Here is a 21,923-nt window from a genome sequence, read left to right on the forward strand (position 1 = left end):
ACAATCTGTCTTTGGTAAATTTTCATTGACTACATTTCCACGTACCATATGTGCTCCTGATTTAGACTCTGATCTTCCTAATTCAGAAACATTAAAGAGAAAAAAGCAGACAATGAGTATGCATTCGTTTTCAAGTGTCCTTGTAGATACTTGAGACCCTGTCTTAAAACAAACTTTTATTGTAAAATAAATAGTCACGTTTCATGTTCAGCTTGCTAGTGCTTTCTCATCATGATGTCTTTTCTACAGAATTTTTTTTTAAATATTTTTTATTTATTATGTAAACAGTGCTCTGTCTACATGCCAGAAGAGGGCATCAGATCACATTATAGATGGTTGTGAGCCACCATGTGGTTGCTGGGAATTGAACTCAGGACCTCTGGAAGAGCATTCAGTGCTCTTAACCTCTGAGCCATCTCTCCAGCCCCCAGAACCTAAGAGCAAAATTTTAGCATCATGTTTGTTTCCAGAATATATCTATATCAGATGTCATTATTTAAAAATTAGTAAATCCTTGTCCCCTCCCATCCTTAAGACCCATATTTTGTGCAGCTTAAAGAAAAGGAAGGTTGACTTTACTTTGCATAAGAAATAAGCTGCGCCCTCTTGGAACTTTCACAGAGAATAAAGGCAGTTACATCATAAATATTTGTTACCCTTCTCACTGCTGTGATGAAATACCCAACAGAAAGCCATGTTCAGGAGGAAAGGTTGATTTTGGCTGATGGTTTGATGGTGAAAAGCCTGCCATGCTGAGGAAGACCTGGTGACAGGAATCTGAGGATGTTAGCTCCTGACTGGGCTCACCAGACTTCCTTCCTCTTTCACTTGGTATCAAGCCCTTGCCCCTGAGGTGGGACTGTCCTTGCATAGTTACCTCTTTCTGGACCATCCTTATAGACCATCAGAGGTGTGACGGCTAAGTGGTTCTCAGTCCAGTCAAGTTGACAAGGAAGATGAGCCACCACGAGTCAGCCTTTTGCCAGCTTGGCATCTAAACGCATTGCTAGCAAGTGATCAACCCGTGCTCTGCCCTGGCAAAGTAAAAGTGCCTTCACAAAGAGAAAATGGGTGTAGATTCAACACGTGATCTGACTTCTTTAATGTTTTATGTATGTCAAAAGCCTCCTCACAGCCTCACCCCAGACTCAAATTTCATGGGAAAAAAAAATATCCAACTGTACTTTGTGTTTCCTGAAAGGTTTGTTTCTTGTCTTACACAGTGAGGAGGACCCCACTGGGCGTCTGTTGTCTACTTCTAGTATCAAGTATGCAGAAGCACACCTGGTCCAGGGTGATGTCAGGCCCATCTTGCTTCATTCATCTCACACTTTGTAGTAGGCACTCCCTGACTTTGTTGTGTGTCTGAGGTAAGACTTCTGTGAAGGGTAGGGCATTGCTGCCTAGTTCACTACCTTCTATTTATTCCATGGAGGGAGTTCTCTCGCCCCCTCTGAATCGGGACCCTGAGGGCCACCACCACTGCTCTAAATCATACCAAAGGTTGCTACTGGAAAGAGAGAAAAAGAAAAATAAACCAGATGGAAAGGGGATGGGGCAAGAGGAGTGTGTGTATGTGTGAGGGGTCATAACTTGGAGGTCAGAGGTGACAACCACAGAGCTCCGCCCCCAGGCTTAAGTTCTGGGCTCCAGGGTTTGAGACCGAGTTCCACTGCTTCTCTCTTGGAGTCATTACTGAAGGACGATTTTCTTGAGATTTGTATTTCCACTCTTATAAAGACATTCCCCCCTTTTTTTTGTTTTTTTTTTTTTAATGGTAAGATTTCGAAGAGAGTGAGTCATACAATTCTCTCGATGTGATATTTTAGTGCACCGTCCCAGTTGCTGACTGGCTTGCACCAGTTCCCAACTACAGTTGTCCTGAAGAAACACAGAGGAGAGCAGGAAAGGCCAGTGGTGGTGGGATGTGCGCTTGGTGAAGAGCACTTGGCAGGCATGCGGAAGCTCTTAGTGTATCCCCATCCCCAGAAGATGGACAAGCACAAAACTGTTCTTTTGATTTCAGGCCAATCACATTCCTATTTAAAAATGGGCTGTGAGTCTCTTTGGTGAGTGTATTATCTCAAAGGTGCCTTCAGTTAAGTGCAGCTTACTCTCCGCCCCCCCCACACACACACCCCCTTACCCCCATTTCCTTGGCTTGCTCTCTCTTTAAAGCTGACTTTGGAAGTGATTTTTAACCCCAGTTCTATCCCAGACTCTGGGAACGTTAACACATGATGTGCCATAAGTTTTGGTTTTCTGTTTACTTTGCTTTTTAGTAGTAAACTCAATTAGAGAACCTTTTAAAATGTCGGTGCTCATTCTGGTGTCTGCATTGCTGCCCTGTCAGGGTCCTGCATCATCCAAACACCAGTGGCTAGCACTGGGAGGTTTCGGCCCTTGATCTGGTATATGGTGGAACCTGGGCATCTTATGTTTGGGACTTCTAATTAGTATATTTTTAAATGGCTGGAGCCCTAATAATATAGGTAAAAAGATGGTAATATTGATATATTCCACTCTCTGTAGTGGGCACTAGATGAAAGAGGAGATAGGGAAGTGTCTCCTTTCCTGTCCCTTCTCACCTGTTCTTCCCTTTTGTAGTCCAAGGCTGAGATACCACTAGGGGCTGGATGGGGGTCGGTAGCTCAGTGGCCCCAAGTACCTTTGTGATGAGTAGCATGCCTGTAAGTAGGCTCTTGTCTTTGGATCAGGCACCCAGCTTCACTTATTGGAAACATGTAAACTCAAGCCCAGCAGACATCTGAGTCCTGCAGAGGTGGGGCAGAAAGGACAGGACAGTGCTTCTAAAGCTTCCTAGTGCTCAGACTCTTTAATACGGCTCCTCGTGTTGTGGTGACTCACAGTCACAAAATCAACTTTGTTGCTTCTTCATAGCTGTAATATTGCTACTGTTATGAGTTGTAATATAAATACGTGATATGCAGGAGATCTGATATATGACCCCCAAGGGGTTCAGGACCCACAGGTTGAGAACCATTGGAACAGGCTATAGGGATAGTGGAACGAAAGAACAAAGTCTAAAACTATGAGTCTCTTTAGTCTGAAAACGGAAAGCCATACCTTTATGAGAGTTTCCAATAGAACCCGACTGATAAGTTTTTCCATCTATGTGATGAGGTTGCTTCTCTGGACCATGACAGCCTCAGTACAGCTTCTGATGTGTTTGAGGAGCCCAATGCTGACAGTCCTGCCTCATCAAGCATTTGGTCACTGTGCGCTAGATTAAAAAAGAAATAAGGCTACTTTCGTGAAACGTGTTGGATGCAATTAGAAAGTTCTTATTGAGATCTTGGTCCAACTCAGTCACTTTCTAGGTCTGGAAAGAGAATATTTCCCCCAAGAAAATATGGGTAGCTTATAGTTTAGATGTTTAAAGCCCCTATGGGCATATAATGCTATTATGTTTCTAAGTTATATTAGGCAAATCCTGTTAGGTCGCTCTGTGATTTCTTTACCATTTTGTTTCCTATATCTCTTTCTCTCTCTCTTTTCTCTTTCTCCCCACCTTCTCTCCCTTTCCTTCTCCTCCCTCTTCCTCCAGCATTCCTAGACTTCATACTCCCCCCAGTTCCTCCCCCAGACTGGCTTTGAATTCACTCTTACTGAGGATGACCTTGAACCCCTAATCCTCCTGTTTCTACCTCCAACTGCTGAGGCTACAGTCATGCACCAGGATGCCTGACCCTCGTGGGCTGTTTGGTGAGCCTAGGATTCTGCCTTGCCACACATACATTTCAACCTCCCTATGATAAATGTTCTCATTTCCTTGTGAGGAAGTGGACGTTTGTGGTTAGGAGCCAAGATTCTGGGGCAGACTGATGACTTGGAACTCTGATCCTGTCATTTCACACTTGGACAATAAGGGAACTTTTCTGTGCCTCGGTTACCAGGTCTGTGAAAATAGAGATGACAGTGATGTTGTTTTGCATGGGATGGAGGCAGATGAGGATAGAGCAGGGAGTTGTTTAGTTAAGTATTGTAAACAATGCCTGGCCTGTAAAAGCTGATATTGGTTAAAAATTCAACATAGTCATAATATGAAATAGCTGTAGTAATAAACCATCCACTTTTTAAAAAGGAGGACTATTTAGTAACATAATTTCATAACGTGATCTGACATCAGTACTAAAGCAATAGGAGAGATTGTGCTGCTTGCTGCATCTTCTTGTTTCAACGTTTGGAAAAGATTCAGTGTTGTAGTGAGATGGACAGATGACTACACAGGTCCTTTTGTTTTTCTGAATTGGGCTGTGCTGGAAAAATACATTTAGTTTCTCTGTACGAAAACTGAAGAAAATTAAGTGCTAGTAAAAGCCCTTAATACACACACGTTTTAGAATGGGGGAAAAAAAGATATACTAACCCTGCCCTGACCACCCTGGTTTCATTTTTACATATTCTCTTCATTCTTTACCCATATATGTGCATGGTTTGTAGATTCTCATATAGAAACTCAAGTTGATTTCTCATTTTATGCTGCAAGCTCCTCTACTTCCTTTATGGTCACCATAGATTTTCTTCTCCAACGCTGTCATCTGTTCAGCAGCTATATTCTGATCAACCAATTTGCCTCTTTGTGGAAGTTGCAGTTGTGCCCAGGTTTTTAAACAGAGCAAAGTCTGGAGGGAACCCGCTTCTCCATCTTCCCTCAACCCCTTTCAGAGGAGCCAGCAGCCTGCTAGGACTTATCTTTTCTGTTGCCCTAGTTTGCTGTCACTTTTAGTTCCTGCTTTCTCCCTCGTGATACAAGGTCTATCCACCAATCAAAGTGCTCAGCTTTAAGGGAAGCCCCTGCCCTTGACCCACCATCCCTTGGGTCAGTCATCTGTGTCTATGCTGTATATCCTTCGATACATGGGCTGTGACCCTGTCTTTGTCCTCTGGGCGGAGCACAATGAAGCAGTTTGCATGCCCCAAGCAGCCTGATACTCCTTGGAAATAAAAGATCACCCAGGGCCACAAACAATCCACTATCTGAATCGCTCGCACTTTTACACTGTTGATAAAACACATTATTGCATTAGGGGTGTGTGTGTGTGTGTGTGTGTGTGAGAGAGAGAGAGAGAGAGAGAGAGAGAGAGAGAGAGAGAGAGAGAGAGAGAGAGAGAGAGAGAGAGAGAGAGAGAGAGAAAAGAGAGAGAGAGAGAGAGAGAGAGAGAAGAGAGAGAGAGAGAGAAAGAGAGAGAGAGAGAGGAGAGAGAGAGAGAAAAGAGAGAGAGAAAGCACAAGCGTAGAGGCCAGAATTCAACCTGTGAAAGTCTGTTCTTACTTTCTAACATGTGGGTCTCAGGGTCTCAGGTTATCAAGCTTGGCAGCAAATACCTATATCCTCTGAGATATCTCATAGGCCTTGATAAAACACATTAAAGACCCAGTGAGAAAAGACAGCTAGACTCTGTGAGATGCTAAGTATATACATTTGTTTCCCCCATGTCCCATTTTTAGGTACACCACTAAAGTCCCCAAAGTCCTTTAGCAAACACGGAAACACGGCACCATAAATATCCTCAGGCACTCAGATGCGTGCAGCACGCTGACTTACCTGCCGGGCCATCTCAGCTGGGCCACCCACCTTTGAAACCTGCTCTCTCACTAAACTAACTCTCGCACTTGGGCTAGATTGTTGGGTTGTGAACCCCCTCTAAGATCATTGTCTCCCTAACCAACCCCAGAGATGTGCATCAATGGACCTGGATTTTACATGGTTTCCAGAGACTTTACATGGTTGCCAGGGACTGCGAACTCATGACTTCATGCTTATGCAGCTGGCACTTTAAGCTACTGGCCCATCTTGCCAGCCCAGCGTCCATATCTCCTGTGAAAAGTTTTGAAAATGCTCTGAGACCTGAGACCTAGATCTTCCAAAGCTATCCAAATAACAACCTTGACACTCATCTCCTAGGAGCGACCATCTTCCTGGGGTCATTTTAGGTGTACAGGTTTTCCCACCCATTGGAGTGGGGTTCCTGGCTGGTGGCTCTAAAAGTAACCCAAGAGGACCACGAGCATCATTTTGTGACTCAATAGGCCCCAGCTTCTTCCTTCCCTCTCTCTCTACAGCCACTCAGAGCTCTCAAACCTTTCTCATCTGGCCACGTAGCACCTTCCAGGAGTCTTTGCCCATCCAAAGCCATTATGGATGGCTACTTGATTTTGCAAGGATTAAAATATATGCTGAGGAGATATGAGGCTTGGAAACAGAATGTATTATGGATAATGGATTGGTGTGTTATTTTTCCAGAGAAAAGAGTGGCTGTTTCACATCTTTGGGGGAGACAGCTGACTTTCTGACACAATGTAGCTTATAGAACTGTTAATTTTTGTTATTGGTCATTAATGTTGTATATGTGGACATGTGGACACACATACAAACACATGTTCCCTTCTGTTAACATGGGCATAATGACTTTGGCACTCGGCAGGCACTCATTTAATGAGGATGTTACATCCACCTGAGCTGTTGCCTCCAGTAGACATGCCTTACCTGTCTCTGGTCGACAGAGCTAGTCAAAGCTGATCTGAGTCATACGCTTTTGGGTTTCAAACACCCTTCGTGGGTTGCAATGTAAAAGAATTCAGCTGAGTGTAGAAATAAATAAATTTGGTAAAATACATTATTAGGGTTAATTTAGGGCTATTTCCTTTTTATATTGTTTATGGTGACTAGAAAAAGTAACCTGCTTACGTTTCTATCCAATGAGGGCAGTCTTAGGATAATGATAATTGGTATCACTCGCTGCTTTTTAGATGAGAAAATAGAGACTTAGAGCAGTTGAAGTCTCAGGAGCCACTCAGAGTCATGTGGGAAGTCATATGAAGTCTCAGGTCCACCCTGTTATCACTGTGGAATTGTCGTAAACTTATTTTTCTGCCCTCTGGCTCTGATTTCTGGGAGATGACCTCTCACTCTCTGGAATCTACAGAGAGATAAGTAAGTGCCTTGGTTGCCGCCCCAGCAGAGCCCCTTGGCTCACACCTGAGTTTATGTTAATGAGATGACTCAAGGGTTGAGCTGGGTCATCATCCATCAGATGGGCCAGCCCTGTGACTGGAGAGCGGAGGCTTGGCACTTAGCCAGCCTCTGCAGAAGAGGCAAGCGGGCCCAGGCTTGAGTTCTATCGCAGCTGATGATGATTCAGTTCCAATCGCATCTAACGAGACACTAGCACAAAAGCATGGCCTCTCAAGCTTGGTGGAGGCCTAGCAGGAGGGAGTGTCTTGATTTCACAGGACCGAACACAGAAATGCTGTTTGTAATACTCCCAGGGCCTACACTGTGAGCCACTTCCCTCTCCTGGCTTTGGTTTGGATCCTTCATGTTAAACCATTGGCATAAGCATACGTGCCTTCCCGAGTTCAGTGACTCAGCCTAGTGAAATCTTTTTGTTGTTGTTTTTTGGTTTTTTGTTTCTTTAGGCAGGCTTTCTCTGTGGCTCTGGCTGTCCTGGAACTCACTCTCTAAACCAGGCTGGCCTCGAACTCACATGGATCCACCTGCCTCTGCCTCCCAAGTGCTAGGATTAAAGGTGTGAGCCCAGCCCTAGTGAATTCTTGAACCCAAGGTGCTATGGGGAGCAGAGAACTTATAAGTCTTTAGAGATGTCAGTGGCCCCAGAAGTGCTGCATTTGTAACTGGCATTTTGAAAGCGAGGGCAACTGTGTTGGGGACTATGGCCTTCAGCCAGAGTCAACCCTGGAGTCCCTTGTCCGAGCTACATTGCAGTGTTCTGAGACCAGAACACCCCTTGCGTCCGCTTGAGGGCCTGGCATTAAGAGAACACCGCAGCACTTGCTAAGATGTCGAGGCTCCCTTGCTCATCTATTTCCTTGGTGACAACAGTCAGCTTTACTCCGGTCCTACAAAAAACGATGCGGTGTTGGCACTTCAGCTTTAGACTACAAAGCTTTCGTGTCGGCAGGCAGACCTGTGATCCTTCCAGGCTGCCACCTTTTGGGAGCCCCCTCTATTTCAACTCCCACTGCATCACCACAGGGACGTGGTGACCGGAGCATGCTGCCATCTCTTTGTTAGCAGAGATTCTTGAGTACTGATGTTGAGACTTTGTTCCGTTAAGGAAACCGACGTACAGGAACACCCTAAGTGAGAGATTTTCATTGTTCACTCATTCGTGTTGCTAGGATCCATACCCTCGTGACGCATCTTACTATGTCTCGTAACTACGGTGCCAAACCCAACGATGTCTTTTCTTTGGACACCCCTGTTTGGATGTTTTAGCCATGATCCCGTATGTTTATTTTTGTCTATTTTGTCTTGCTTTCTCCTTCCTGGCTTGAAATAGACACGGTCTCCCTTCGTGGCTATTACGTGTTAGCCGTGCTCAGACTAGGCCTGTCCAGCACAGCCTTCTTAGGTCAGCAGCTCCTAGAAAGTTGACTCCTCTAGGCGCTCCATGGGGCCACTCTGGAAGGTGGGTTCCTAAGAAAAGAAAAGAAAACCCTGTCATCACTTGGAGGGAGGGTTCCTGCAAGAAACAGGAGTGAAGGAAATGGGCCACAGAGTTGTGAGGTATCCTAGAACGCCCACAGGGACTGAGAACCTGCTAACTTGGTCTGGCCCTGGGCACTTTGCATCCCACCACCAATCCAGGCTTGGTCATTAGAGGTTTAATGGTGGCACTTGTCCAGCCAAATTACTGACAGAAACTCGGCCACCCGCCTCGGTGAAGGGTGAAGGTGTCGACAGTTCCTGCCACCCTCAGAGGAGGTGAGGGTTGAGGTGTCAGCCTCAGTTTCTAAAAGAGGTAGCCCCAGAGTTGGATGCCTTCTTCCTTATAGTACCTCCAAATGCTTGGCCCCAGGCTTCAAGGTGCACCATCCAAGGTGCAAGTATGAGCTACAGCCCTGTGAGCGAGCAAGGGCTGTAGGAACCCTTTTCAGGGGAGAGAAAGCTCTCATTTTTGAAGTAAAAGCTCTTAGGATACAATCCCACTATCTTACTTATCTTTATATTTGTGTGTCTGTGTGTGCACGCGTGCTTATGCGTGCCTGCGCTTACCCAGATGTGTGTGGTGTGTGTCAGAGGGGTGCACTTGTGCTTGCCTGGTGTGTCCAGTGAGCTCCTGGAATTCTCCTGTCTCTGCCTCACAGGGATGCTGGGATTCTTCTGTGGGTGCTGGGATTTGAACTCCTGTCTTCATATTGCCCAGCAAGTATTTTACCCATTGAGCTGTCTGTGTCTTTGATAATGTGATTTTAAGTAACCTCACATGTAAATAAGCTGCCTGCCAGCTCAGAGTTAATAAGGGGGACCCAGGAATGCCTGGCTGCAGGGCTGGAATTGTGGTCCGTCAGTAGGGAGAGAGAAAATCAGAGCCACTGGGTCAATGAAGACCCTGTCCAAAGCATCTTTGACTGTTGATCCTGTTTAGGTGAAAGAACTGCCAGGGCTGAGGGCCAGGCCAGACCTTTCTTAGACGTATGTCTGGGACAGCACTTCATGGATGCATGCTGAATTGAACAGGGCCACCCGGCCTGTTCCCTGACTTCTCTCAACCTTGTCTCTCAAAAGCATTCTTCATCTATCTCTGTCATCCATTGCCTATGAAGAATGTCCAAAGATGTGAGGCATGGGAGAGGAGGGAAGAGGTTAGAGGCCACCAAGTATGACAGATCTAGGTCTCAACCCCAGCGGAGGACCCATTTGTCACATGTAAGGCCTGATGCTGTCTCTTTACCTCTTCCTCAGCCTGGGACCAACATAATTCACCCACCCCACACCTGCCTGCACGAGCTGCAGCCCGTGGCACCCTCCAGGCCAGCCTCCCCAATATTTCCAGAATGTTCTGGCATCCACACTTTGCTACAGTTTCTTCTAATGTTTCCTCATCCTCGTCCCTTCTTTTCTCTCCAATTAGATTTATCTTTGGGGACTATTTTTAATCCGCCAAGTCCTTAGCATAATGCAAAACAACACATCATTAATGGCCCTTTCTGGCCCATTCCAATGTTCATTTCATCTAAAAATATTTAATGAGCATTTGCTATTCAGAGTAGACGGCACAGACTGAATACTTACAATTTCACTGAATAATTTGTTTAGTAACTCTGTTGCCCATTGATGCTGTGGTTTACTCAGAAGGAAACTAAGATATGAAGACACCAAACAACCTTCCTGAGCCTGACCTGAAGAGGTTTTTAAGTTATTGGCCATAGGTGAGCAACTCAATGTCATCTTCATCTTTAGAGCAAGATTGAGGGCTGGAACTCAAATTCCCCAGCCTCTAACCCTGCTTTGTGCTTTCTGGTACCTCTTCTACCCAGAGGGTGTTTAAGGCTCCCAGACCACTAGTCAGCTCATTAGCATACATGGAGTCACTCTAGCCTCTGGAGATTGCCAGGGTTATAGAAGCCAGGGTACCAGCAGTTAGACAGAGTTGGGGTGTGTATTGCTCTGTATCACATGTCACTTTGAAGGAACCCTGAAAGAGTGACCAGAAAGCACCCTAGGGCCCTGGAGCAGTTAGATCCTATAGGCCTCAGGCCTCATCACCTGACACTGTTCTTACTGTGGCTCACCTACTCCTGGTTTGCGTTGTAGTGAGGCTTTGTTGAGCCTAAGGAATGTTGGGGGCTGGGGGCGAGGGAGAGAAGCTTAAGGATTACCCATGGGCTTGATTCCAGAGTAGCTGTGAGTGCCTGGCCTCAGGATTTTTCCACCCTGTGCTGTGTTGGGCGTGTTGGACTGTGCCTGCGAAGTTCCAAGGTGCCAGGTGTGGAGTGCTTAGTGTCAGGCCTTCACGTCCCAGGCTGCAGTGACTGTGACTTTGGGTGGCTCCCCGGCAACCGTGAGCTCATGTTGATAACGTGTGGTCCGAGCTCAGCTCCTCAGACACAGGCTGGCAGTTTTGGTTGAGGCCATCCCAGCTCTTGACTGGATTCTGTAGCCTGGCACTACAACGCCCACCACCAGAGGTTTCTCACAGTGTGAATGGAGGCCATGCCTGGGTGCAGTTTGACCTTGCCAAGCTCAGCCATTGTGGGTGATCTGACTGTGGTACGTGGCTGCAGAGACAGCTCCTGCCTTCTCGTTCTGGCAGCTGATGGCTGGTACTCATCCTTGCTAACTATTTAGCTCTGGCTTTAGAAAGCTGTTGCTATACTTTTTTGTGGACTGAAACCTCTGGCTCAAGAAAGCATTGCAAACTGTGACAGGAGCGACTGAGTCTTTCCCTTGTCACCTCCTGAATTCCCCTAGTCTAGGCCCTTTGACCTTCGGGTCATTCTAAAGCCCATGGTTGTAAAAGCCGTTGTTTGAATATGGGGTTTCCTTCAAGACAAGCTTATGCATTTGAGTGGCCAGTTCCCCACAACACCATGGCCGTGGATTCCATCCCAGGCCTCACTTAAAACCTTGTCCTCCTCCTCCCTCCTCTTATCATAGATGATTTTTGATGACTTTCTCTGAATGCAATGTCCAGTGGGAATGTTTCATGGTAGAAGAATGCACTCCCTTGAGGAGTGCTCTGGGCATTTCTAGGGATTTATTCAATTGGACTTTAGTTAAATCCCACTGGGAAACATATTTTCGCTGTGAAGTTGTGATGTGTTTAATTTGAGGCCTAAGATAAATGTGGTCCTGGGGTGCATGGACGGTAAAGCAGGTTTTCCTTTGGGGCCGGATGGGCTGGTTTCATGAGTAGCTGTATCTGTTTGTTTAGCAATGCTTGAGTATTTAAGCTTCTCCTGCCCTGAAAAGTTAAGAATTATTTGCCCCTTTTTCAGAGAATTAAATGAGCAATATGGAGTGAATAAAATATGTGGTTCAGCTCCTGGGGAAAAGATGGCTTTGACTTACAGCACCATCCCATGACCACTCCTTCTCTTCAGCCTCACATTGTCACCCCAGAGGGCTCCCCTTCTCCTCTGGATTAACCAGAGAAGGTAGAGTTTTGACATAATACAGAATGCTCTCCCAACCACACAAAAAGTCTCTAGTGAAGACAAGTCTTGGCTCAGAAAAATGTCTCAGGACTGGCTTGAGCCATGGCTGGTCCATGATGAGACTGAGGGATGACTTTGAGAAAGGATAACTTCTGTGAATGCTGCCAGCAAGTAGAACTAAAGTTCTAGAAGGTTCTATGTGCTTGTCTCTTATGGGCTTGCCAAGTGCTTTAGGCAGCTCCCACCCCCACCTCCATCTTGACCTTGGACTTCTGCCTGACCTATAAGGTTTGGTGTCAACTTAGGTTGGCTCTCAGGAGCCTTGTTCTTAGGTAGCCCACAAGTTCTGGTGTGACTCTTGAAAAGCAGATCTTCTAATATGCATATACATATATACAGAGTTATACTGGGAAATAAAATAAAAAGTGGTACTGTATTAGTCAGCTTGGGTTTTTTTGTTTGTTTGTTTTGTTTTTTGTTTTTTTCTGTTGAGATAACAAAATGCTCAGTTTTAAAAGTCAGGAGTTCAAAATTGTGTGGCTTCAGTAAGGACTTTGTTCAGTTGTGGAAATATGTGCTAACAAGATCATCTGTCAAGAGTGGGAGACACAGAGACACTCAAGCCTTTGCCTGCTGTCCCTGGGACTAACTTGGGTCATGTGAGAAATACATTCTCCTCTTCTAAGCCTGGTATCTGTTGACCTTATGACTTCTTGCTATGCCCCACCTGTTAAAAGGTTCCACCACTTGTCAACATTTCCACACAACAGACAGAGGTCCTAGTATTTGTACTTTGCGTACTCTCTCAAAGCACATCCACACCACAGCAAGTTGCTAGAACAAAACACCCTGGGCTGGGTAACTTAACTGGAATTAGTTCTCCCATAGCACAAGAGGCCAAAACTGTAAGGTATGCAAGGTTGGAGAAACCAACCTTCTCACTGCTGCCTCCTCACACCTGCTCCCTCACCCAGCCTATTTCTTGTTTGTGTGTGTGGATGGCAGGTGTACATATGTCACAATGTACTCTAGAGGTCAGAATGAGGGAAAGGGGTGGACCAGGAGGCAGAGGCCAGCTGCAGGTGGATGGGGAGGAGCTGGGGCCTGCTCCCCCATTAGGATCACAGGGTTTTGTGCAAAGCCTAAGCTGGGTCCTGGCACAGGGACTCGGAGATCTTACAGTTTGACTCCGGTTCACATAAAAGTCAGGAGCGCGTGAAAGTAGGCCCAGAGCGTTTTAATTGTCATGGTTGTGGAAACTTACATGACTGTCATCAGCTGTCGCTTCTGGCAGTGCTTTCTGCACTAATGTAAATAAATGAGGTAACAGGTTTAAAGAGGCAGGCTGTATTTACACACTTGTGAAGTAGCCTCAAACAGCCTGCCCCAGTTATTCAAACACACACCCACGAAATGTGTGGCTGCTTCCTGCGTGCAGGTTACTCATTAAAGCCAGAAAGTCGTAGGCTCTGAAGGGGAGCAGAAGGGTGCCTCCCTTCATGGTTTTGTTTTTTTTTTTTTGTTTTGTTTTTTTTGTTTTTGTTTTTTGTTTTTTTACCTCAGAGTGCCTTTTTGGTGAGGATTGGCTCCCCTCAGCAAAGTTTAACCACCCCCAACCCCTACCCCCTCCACCCAGCCATTTTCTCTAACAGTTCTATAAGGATGGTGCTTGGAAGGGCTGGGCACTGCTTCAGAGCTGGGAGAGTGAGGTGGTGGAGCGGGGAGGAATCCTGAAAATTCTGATCAAGCATTCCTGCCTCAGCACGTCTTGGAAGGCTTCCAAAGCAAGCTAGATTTTCAATTGTATAAATCACAGGGTCCTTCTGACTCAGTTCTACTTTTTGCAGGTAAATATTTAGACAAGTTATTTTTGGTGCAGGTGGGGGCCGCGTACACATGCCACTATGTATGTGATGAGTGTGTGTGTGTGTGTGTGTGTAGGTCAAAGGTTGGCATTTTGTGTCTTCCCCAATCACTGTCCACCCTATTATTATTGGAGGCAGGCTCTCTTGCTGAACCGGCCATGCTTCTTTTGTGGGTTCTGGGGGTCCAAACTCAGGTCCTCGTGCTTACAAAGCAAGGACTTTCTCCTTGGCAACCTCGACATGTCTAGGGTTTTAAAAGTATATCCATAATGATACTGTAAGGTGTTGTTATCAAAGGAGCCACGAGACACCGTGCACAAACGCAGGCAGTGAGTGAGCACTGCCTGCTGAAGGACGGGCGTATAGCAGCACAGGCTCAGAACCAAGCCTCTTGCTTAGGCCACAAGGATACAGGAAGAAGCAGTAAGTAGCTGGTGCAGAGTCTCTCGGTGCATTCATAGCCCAGTATAGTTTCTTTCCAGAAGGCTAGGGTTGGTTTGTTTAAGCAAGGCCCACAATCGGGGCAGAGGAGTGGAAGGCACTCAGAGGGAAGCAGAAATAACCAAGGTTAGAAGCCTGTGCAGTGGTGCCTAGTTCCTGTAAGCATCTGTGATCTGGCATATTCTTTGGTCCAACACAAAAATCCAAAGGAAAGATTCAGTGAATTCCAAATTCAAACAAATTCTGGTACAGATTTACCAGAATATGTTTTTCCTTTCTTCTCTCAAAATGTTGTGAAATCCAACTGAGTCATGTTAACTGACATGAAGAACACAGACTGGTGTAAGAAGTCAGTTTGTGAGGAGCTCTGTTTTTCCATTTGAAACAGGATTCCATGAGGCCCAGTCTGGCCTCGTGCTTCCTATATGGCCGAGGCTGGCTTTAAACTGTTGATCCTCCTACCTCTAGGCTCCCCAGTGCTAGGACCACAGTGTGTGTCACCATGCCTGATCATACAAGGCAATTTTGAGGTGACTTCTACCTAGGATCTGTCGCTAAATTAGACAGCAGGAAGACGTACTTCCTGCTTAAGTGCCCGCGAATGATGTTCATAAGATGAAGCCATAGCTCCCTGCTTTTTCTACAGCCCCTGTTGTACCCAGTATCTCAGCAAGCTACAGTTCCTATGTACAAGGGGATGTAAGTGTTCTTCTCCCCGAGAACCCAGCTTCCACCAAAGCTGTTAATCTGGAAACATAAACATAAGGAGAAAAATTCAGAAATAGAATATTCTGGCATCATTTTCATTTATAGTTGTGTGCAGACATCCATCTGGTTGCTGAAAGTTTTAGAGAGTACCTCTGAGAAAACCTGTGAGCCCCCAACTGGTGAGGATCTAGAGATATGTGGCATATAAATATAATGTATATGAAAATAGTACATTTTATTTACCTTTTCTATAGATCAACATTTCCTTAATGAACTGAGTTGCTCACAGAAATTCATAATTGCTGATGTGTGTGTGTGTGTGTGTGTGTGTGTGTGTGTGTGTGTGTGTGTGACATTTTGTTTCATAATTCAATGTATTTGCCTGTAACAGACTCTTATGTGGCCCAGGCTGACCTCAACCACCTTATAACAGAGGATGGCTTTGAACTTCTAATCCTTCTGCCTCTACCTTTCAAGTGCTGGGATTACAAGTATATGCCACTCTACCCAGTTTATATAGTATTGAATATTGAACTCAGGGCTGTGTCTAAATTAGGTAAGCCCTCTACCAACTGAGCCATATCCCCAGCCCATCATAATTTTATTTTGATAATGTCTAAGACCACATATTATATTCTTACGTATCATTTCTGTAAACATACACATAGTTTTTTTCATATATTCTAAGCAAGTTTGTTGGGAATGCATTTTATTTATTTGTTTGTTTGTTTGTTTGTTTGTTTTTGCTGCTTGTAGATCTCAGCTGTCTTTCTCCCTCCTCAGTCAAGGAAGTTTACAAAGGCCTAACTGCAGAGAGTTTTCCAGGGATGGTGCAGCCCTGCTTAACCTTTAAACTGGCTTTAAAGTTTGATGTTTTCTTGATTATGTCTTTTCACGCACTGGGCATTTCACAGTGAAGGTAGCCCACACTGGTTTGGAGAAGCCATCAAATGGTGAATGTATAAGAATCCTCTTCACCCAGTGCTCACTGACAACCACTGGACTCAGCCCCTTACCCCTGTGTTCCTGTTTCTCTTTGCCTTTGTTTCAGTCCGTATATGCTGGGAGACATGCTGGGAGATAGCACCTTAATTCCTCTCCTCTCCTCAGTATAGCTTCCTTTCTCTCTCCTTGGGGGAGAAGTATAGCTTTCCACAGGATAGGATCCTAAGATCGTTTAACTGATGCCTTCTGGTATTGGACTTGAAATCATGGGTGCTGTCAAACAGCCACTCTCATTTATGGAGTATGTGGAGAGGTTCAGAGAAATGAAAGGCAGAGATCCTTTGGATAGCTGTAACTGGTGTTCCATGTATTTCTCATATTAGGTGGGTGTGAAGTGCTCTGCCCTCCATCTCCAGCCGTTTCTGCCTTAGACATTTGACACCAGCCATTCTTTAATTGTTCGTGCTACCTTTGTGCCTGCAGACCTTAGGAGACTGTGCTGGTGTATTATCCTTTCTATTGGAGGGCTACAGAGCAGTATTTATTACATGCCAATAATTCTGTCATCTGTAAGATATATTATTCAAGCTGTATCTGTGTTGACATCTTTGGGGTGGATATCTAAATTACTGATGTGGGAACTGAGATGTGGGTGTATTAAATAACCCGCTGGAGGTGGTGCAGACGGTGAAGGCTAGGAGCAGGTTTTAACACAGACTGGCTCCATCTAGTCCCCAGTCTTCACGGCTGCCAATGTCCTGCCTGGGAACCCAGTAAGAAAAAACAAGTCACTCAACAGTAGTCACTGGTATTCTGGCAGCAAACAGTAAGCGTGCTGTTAGGAATAGCACCTCAGCCTTCTGTAGACCTCCTGACCGTGTTCTCCTTCTTACATTTCTGCCTAAGGCTCACTTCCGGGCTTAGCAGGAAGTCTGTGTATGGAAGGGCTGTCCTCTGTAGAACACAGATGTCTCCTGATCATGCATTCGGCATGTGGACGTTGGTTCTTTAGCCCTGAGGCCAGAAAAATCACGTCCCAGAAGGCACCGCGGCAGCTAACAGGAGTGGAAGTGTGGCTACAGAAAAAGGTTTTTCTCACCAAAGTGAGAGGCTGTCTGCTCACGGCAGGTGGCTTTCAGACATTTTCCTTTTAAGGTGCTGGGTATTTCATAACTGCCATTGAAACCCATGTACTCAAAGCCAAGAAAATCTGGTTTTGAGAAAAGGTTTGAAAAAACTTGTGCATGACTCAAATATTTGCATTGATAACCTCAAGCTCTTTTGTGCTAAGGGAGTCTACCCAGTCTACAGTTGGGGCGCCGAGGAGAAGGATAAGAACTATTTCACTTTTTAAAAACCCAGTTCCGGCCTGGAGAGATGGCTCAGAGGTTAAGAGCACTGACTGCTCTTCCAAAGGTCATGAGTTCAATTCCCAGCAACCACATGTTGGCTCACAACCGTCTATAATGAGATCTGTATGCATAATAAATAAATAAATCTTCTTTAAAAATAAAAATAAATAAAACAAAAACCCAGTTCCCAGCAATGCAAGAATCCCAAATCTTTACTGGGAAAGCTAATCCAGGTGGAGGAAATCAGATCTGTTGTTCAGGAAAGACAGGGCCTGTTGTTCACTTTCAGAAAGAATTATGTTATTCAGACCTTACAACTTCTCAGATAAGTTGGCTCCTAGTTATTTCATAAATAAAAATTTAAGCTAGGCGTGATAGTGCAGCACTCAGGGTGCAGCCCGAGGTAGGAAGCTTGCCATGAGCTTGGGGCCACCTTGGTCTACAGAGTACCAAACTAGCCTGAAATGCAGACAAATATCCTTAACCAAGAAAAGACCAGCAGCCGGGCATGGTGGCACACGCCTTCAATGCCAGCACTCGGGAGGCAGAGGCAGGTAGATCGCTGTGAGTTCAAGGCCAGCCTGGTCTACAAAGTGACTCCAGGACAGCTAAGACTAACACAGAGAGACCCTGTCTCAGGGGAAAAAAAAAAAACAGCAAATAAGTAGATAGATAGATAGATAGATAGATAGATAGATGCTAAAATGTGAAAACTCTAGAATGTTTACGTGTTAGAGTTTTTGTATGACATGGGCTTTGATTTCTAGTTATGAATAAAGTACTCAACATGTGCTCAAAATGGTTTCAACAAACTTTATATTTGTTAGCCAACTTTGTTCTTAGAGTGGTATTGAGATGGGCACTGCAGGTATCTGTCTTTGGTAGGGGGAAACCAAGGAAGAGACAGACAGGAAACCTACCTGGGGTCTCATAGCAAGGGTTTGCCCAGCAGGCTTGGCCTCCACCAGCTTCAGCATTACCAGAGTGTCGGTGAGGACCAGAGTGATGATGGGAACATATGGGATGGGATGTAGATACAGAATGGTGTGTAATGTACCTGTAAACCTTCAGATAGGTGACCTCTACCCCAGCCTATGCATGGGCTCTATGATGTCTGATTTACAGTAAACTGAACCTTCCTAAGGGAAAGGAATTCATGCGCGTTCCTAGGAAGCTGAGGCCTCACTGGAAGCTGGGCCAGGTGTCTCAACCACCACACTATCCTCCCTCTTATGATGATTTGTGAGTGATGCTTTTATTCTTGTGGAGTGTGTGTGTGTGTGTGTGTGTGTGTGTGTTTGGCTGATCTGCCTGGCCAGTGATCTGTCTCCTCCTCCCCTGAGCAGGGATTACAGACACCCACCATTGTCCCTTGTGTTCACAGGAATGTTGGGGCCCTTTCCTGACTGAGCGTCTTCCCGGCCCCTTAGAGTAGTACTCTTAGACAGTCGTGCCAAACAGAAGTAAAAGCCGTCCGTTAAGTAGCATTTGATGGGGTCAAGAGGGCCAGAAATGACCTCATTAGGCCACCACTCTTCCATTCTTCTGCTGCTTCCAATCCCATCCTCTCCCTGAAGAAGCTGGCCTCCAGGCAGGTTTCTCTGAAACACGCCTGTGAGATACAGAGGCTCCACTTCAGCGTGTTGGTGCACATAGCCCTTGTGTGAGAGCAGATGCCTGGCATGAGCAGACTTAGCTGGAGGCTTTCTCTTGATATCCTCAGTGAGAACTGCCTTGTCCGGCTTGAGGTGTTTGGAGCACATAAGGCCTGTCCGCTCTTCCCCCCTCCCCCGCCCCTCGCTCCCGGACAGTGAGCATCTTTCCCACATGGCTCAGACGTCCAACACACATCTTTTTGCACAGGCACACAACACCCTGTGGTAGAAGCTCTCTGTGTGTCAGTGTCAGACTCCCTCTGGTCCACCCCTCCCCCATGTTTTCCCCCATTAGGCAAATGGAAGGCCCCTTGCCACCTGTTAGCATTACGTCATTGGCTCCCCAGAACACAGTTGTACCCAAGGCCTTAAACAAAGTAGTTCTTCTTGTATTGTTTGCATTCAAAGAGCTGATATCATGCCAGCTGATGTCATTGTGTGTCTTTGTGTGACTGCTATGGCAACTGGGCAGGTGGGGAGCCTCCGGCTGATGTCACTGGGAAAAGGGGGGCAGAGACTGAGTTTTAAAAAGCTCTACACTAAGGGGGTTTTGTTGGGGGTGGGTGGGAGGTTTTTTTTTTTTTTTTTTTTTTTGCATGCTTTTATTTTTATTTTTTTTTTCTAGCTAGCTGCTTTTAAGGCAAATTACAGCTTGAATACACTAAGAACTGAGAATCTTCCTCCCCCACTTCCCAGCCTATCCTTTTGAGTCTAGTTTCCCAGACTTTCCTCTCAACTTATATGGAAAAATGTTGCAAGAGCCTTTTTCTTAAGAAAAAAAAAAATGAATTAGGCTGCCCTGCTGGATCAGCACGGGGTGGTTTCCTGGGGCCTTTGTGCAGTCTCTAGATTTCAACACAGCTCCTTCCAGTGTCCTCTGTGGAGTTTGGGACATGACAGCGCGTAGTTTTACAGTCTCTCTCTTTTTTAAATCATTCCCTGGTGAGGTTTTTCTGGTGCCTTGCAGCTTTCTTTGTAGTTGGAAGGCTCCCTTTGGGCCAGCCACCCAGGTATAATGATTTCTCCACAGAAGACAACAGAAAGGGCGGAGTTGATTACAGAAATGAATTTGAATGAATTTAAAGCTCTGAATGTACTCTCCTAAAAGCATGTTTTTTCTTTACATTTCTCCTCTTTTGACCAGTAGTCTGGGCACAGGATGGCCCTTCTAAGTTGACTGTGAATCATTATCATTACCGACTGAAAATAGGGCTTGTCTTCAGTGTCCCTTGGTTGGGGACACACTCTGTTCAGCTTATCTGCTTTAGTGGTCAAAATGAGACTAGTGACGAAGAATGCGGTGTCAACTCAAGGCTGGTGGACAAATGGACGCTCTGGCTTTCTGTTAGCAGAGCCATCTTCGGTTCAGGCTTTGTGTCTGGGGACATGCAAGACCTATGTGACTTGGAAGACATTACTTCCAGGAACTTCCCAGGGTCTCGCATTTGCCCAGAAGGCCCCATAGGTCCCGTCCTGCTCCACTGGGGTTCATGAGCATTTGATGACCCCTCCCCAGGTTTCTTAACGTCTCTCATGTATGTTGTACAGTTTAAGCTCCATAAGCCTTCAGGTTTGGACAAACCTGTTTACTTATGTGTAACATAAAAAGGAGAGTGGCAACCTCTTATCTATAAATTTCTTTAATTCTTCTTTTTATGTGTTAGACTTAAGGCTTTATTTTTTTTTTTTTCAGAATGTTTTGAATTAGCTGTTTTTCATTTAACATCAGACAGAAACATTTTCTTTGGTTTTATGCATAGTTATTCTTTTAATGGCTACATAATATTCCATGGATGAGTTTAATAACTTTATTAAGTTTTCTTTTTGGTATTTACTTAGCCTTTTCTTTTTAACTTATTATTATTATTATTATTATTATTATTATTATTATTATTATTATTACTACTACTACTACTACTACTACTACTACTTAGATTATTACTTAGCCTTTTCTTTTTTAACTGATGATGATGATGTGTCTATTAACATTGCTTGTGTTTGTGTATGTGTACAAGTGTAAATATCAGAGGACAGCGTTAGGGAGCCAGTTCTCTGCTTCTACTATTAAGCAGATGGTGTTGTGTGAACATCCTGGTGTGTCTAACTGCACACCTGTGCCTGAGTGGTTTCCATAAGTGACTCTGGCTTATACAAGGCCATGTTTGCATGCTAAAAGTGGGAAAACAGGTGCAGCTTAAACCTTTGAAGCGTGTCAGACTCAAATGTTGGAGTTAGAGTGCAGCCTCAAGCTCAGAGCACGCATTAGTGGATCCATCAGGGTCACCATTAATGGCTTAGTGCACTCACAGTCCTTCAAAAGCTAAGCACAGGAAAATGGGCCACTCTCAGATGCCACTCTCCAGGAAGTCAGGATCTACAAATGTCAAGGACTTTGTGGAAAAAGTCATAATGTAGATCCTGAATCGCTCTTCTCACCGTAACTTACCTTACCCATGCTTCCTCTGTTGTTTCTCCCTTTGGGCAACCATACAAGTAACCTGAATAGAAATAGTTTGTCCATGCAGAGTGGCCATGCCAGCCCGGAGATGGAGGGAGTACCGAAGACTTTATACATGTGTTTATTCCCATCTCAGACACTCACTCAGAGAGACACCATACTGAGACCCACAGAGACAAATAAACTTGTACAACCAGCAAGCCAGTTAGCAGTGCTAGCAGGATGATAGCCAGCGTGACCTGGCTTTTCTGCAGCTCCTGCTTGTAACTGCTCTGCCTTCTGTAAAGTAAGTTATAAAGGGTACAGGACAGATCTGCACAATCTTAGGATACAATCAGAAGTCCTCTGTAGGATGGTGCCATCCCTGCCTGCTTCTCTCACCTTCACTCAGCTCCCAAAGTACAAGGTTCTATATAGGTCAGGGACCATATGTCTGGTAAAGGCAAATCAAATTTCCAGTTGATGAGATTACTGGGTGCTATTTGGACCATGTTCCCAGGCACCTTGGCCCAGTTTGTGCAATAAGAAGCTCAATGCCCTCTGGGTGTCCAAAATAGGCTTTTTGTTTTTG

The 21,923-nt window shown here is 45.3% G+C and overlaps 1 protein-coding gene across 2 annotated transcripts in view; it reads left to right on the forward strand.

Moving 5' to 3' along the window:
* Nucleotides 1–21,923, forward strand: part of Dusp10 (dual specificity phosphatase 10) — a 36,792-nt gene that overhangs the window by 11,195 nt on the left and 3,674 nt on the right. The gene's annotated exons all lie outside the window — the stretch shown is intronic.

Source organism: Acomys russatus, chromosome 6 (genome assembly GCF_903995435.1).
Source record: "Acomys russatus chromosome 6, mAcoRus1.1, whole genome shotgun sequence".
In the NCBI taxonomy this organism is placed as follows: Eukaryota; Metazoa; Chordata; class Mammalia; order Rodentia; family Muridae; genus Acomys; species Acomys russatus.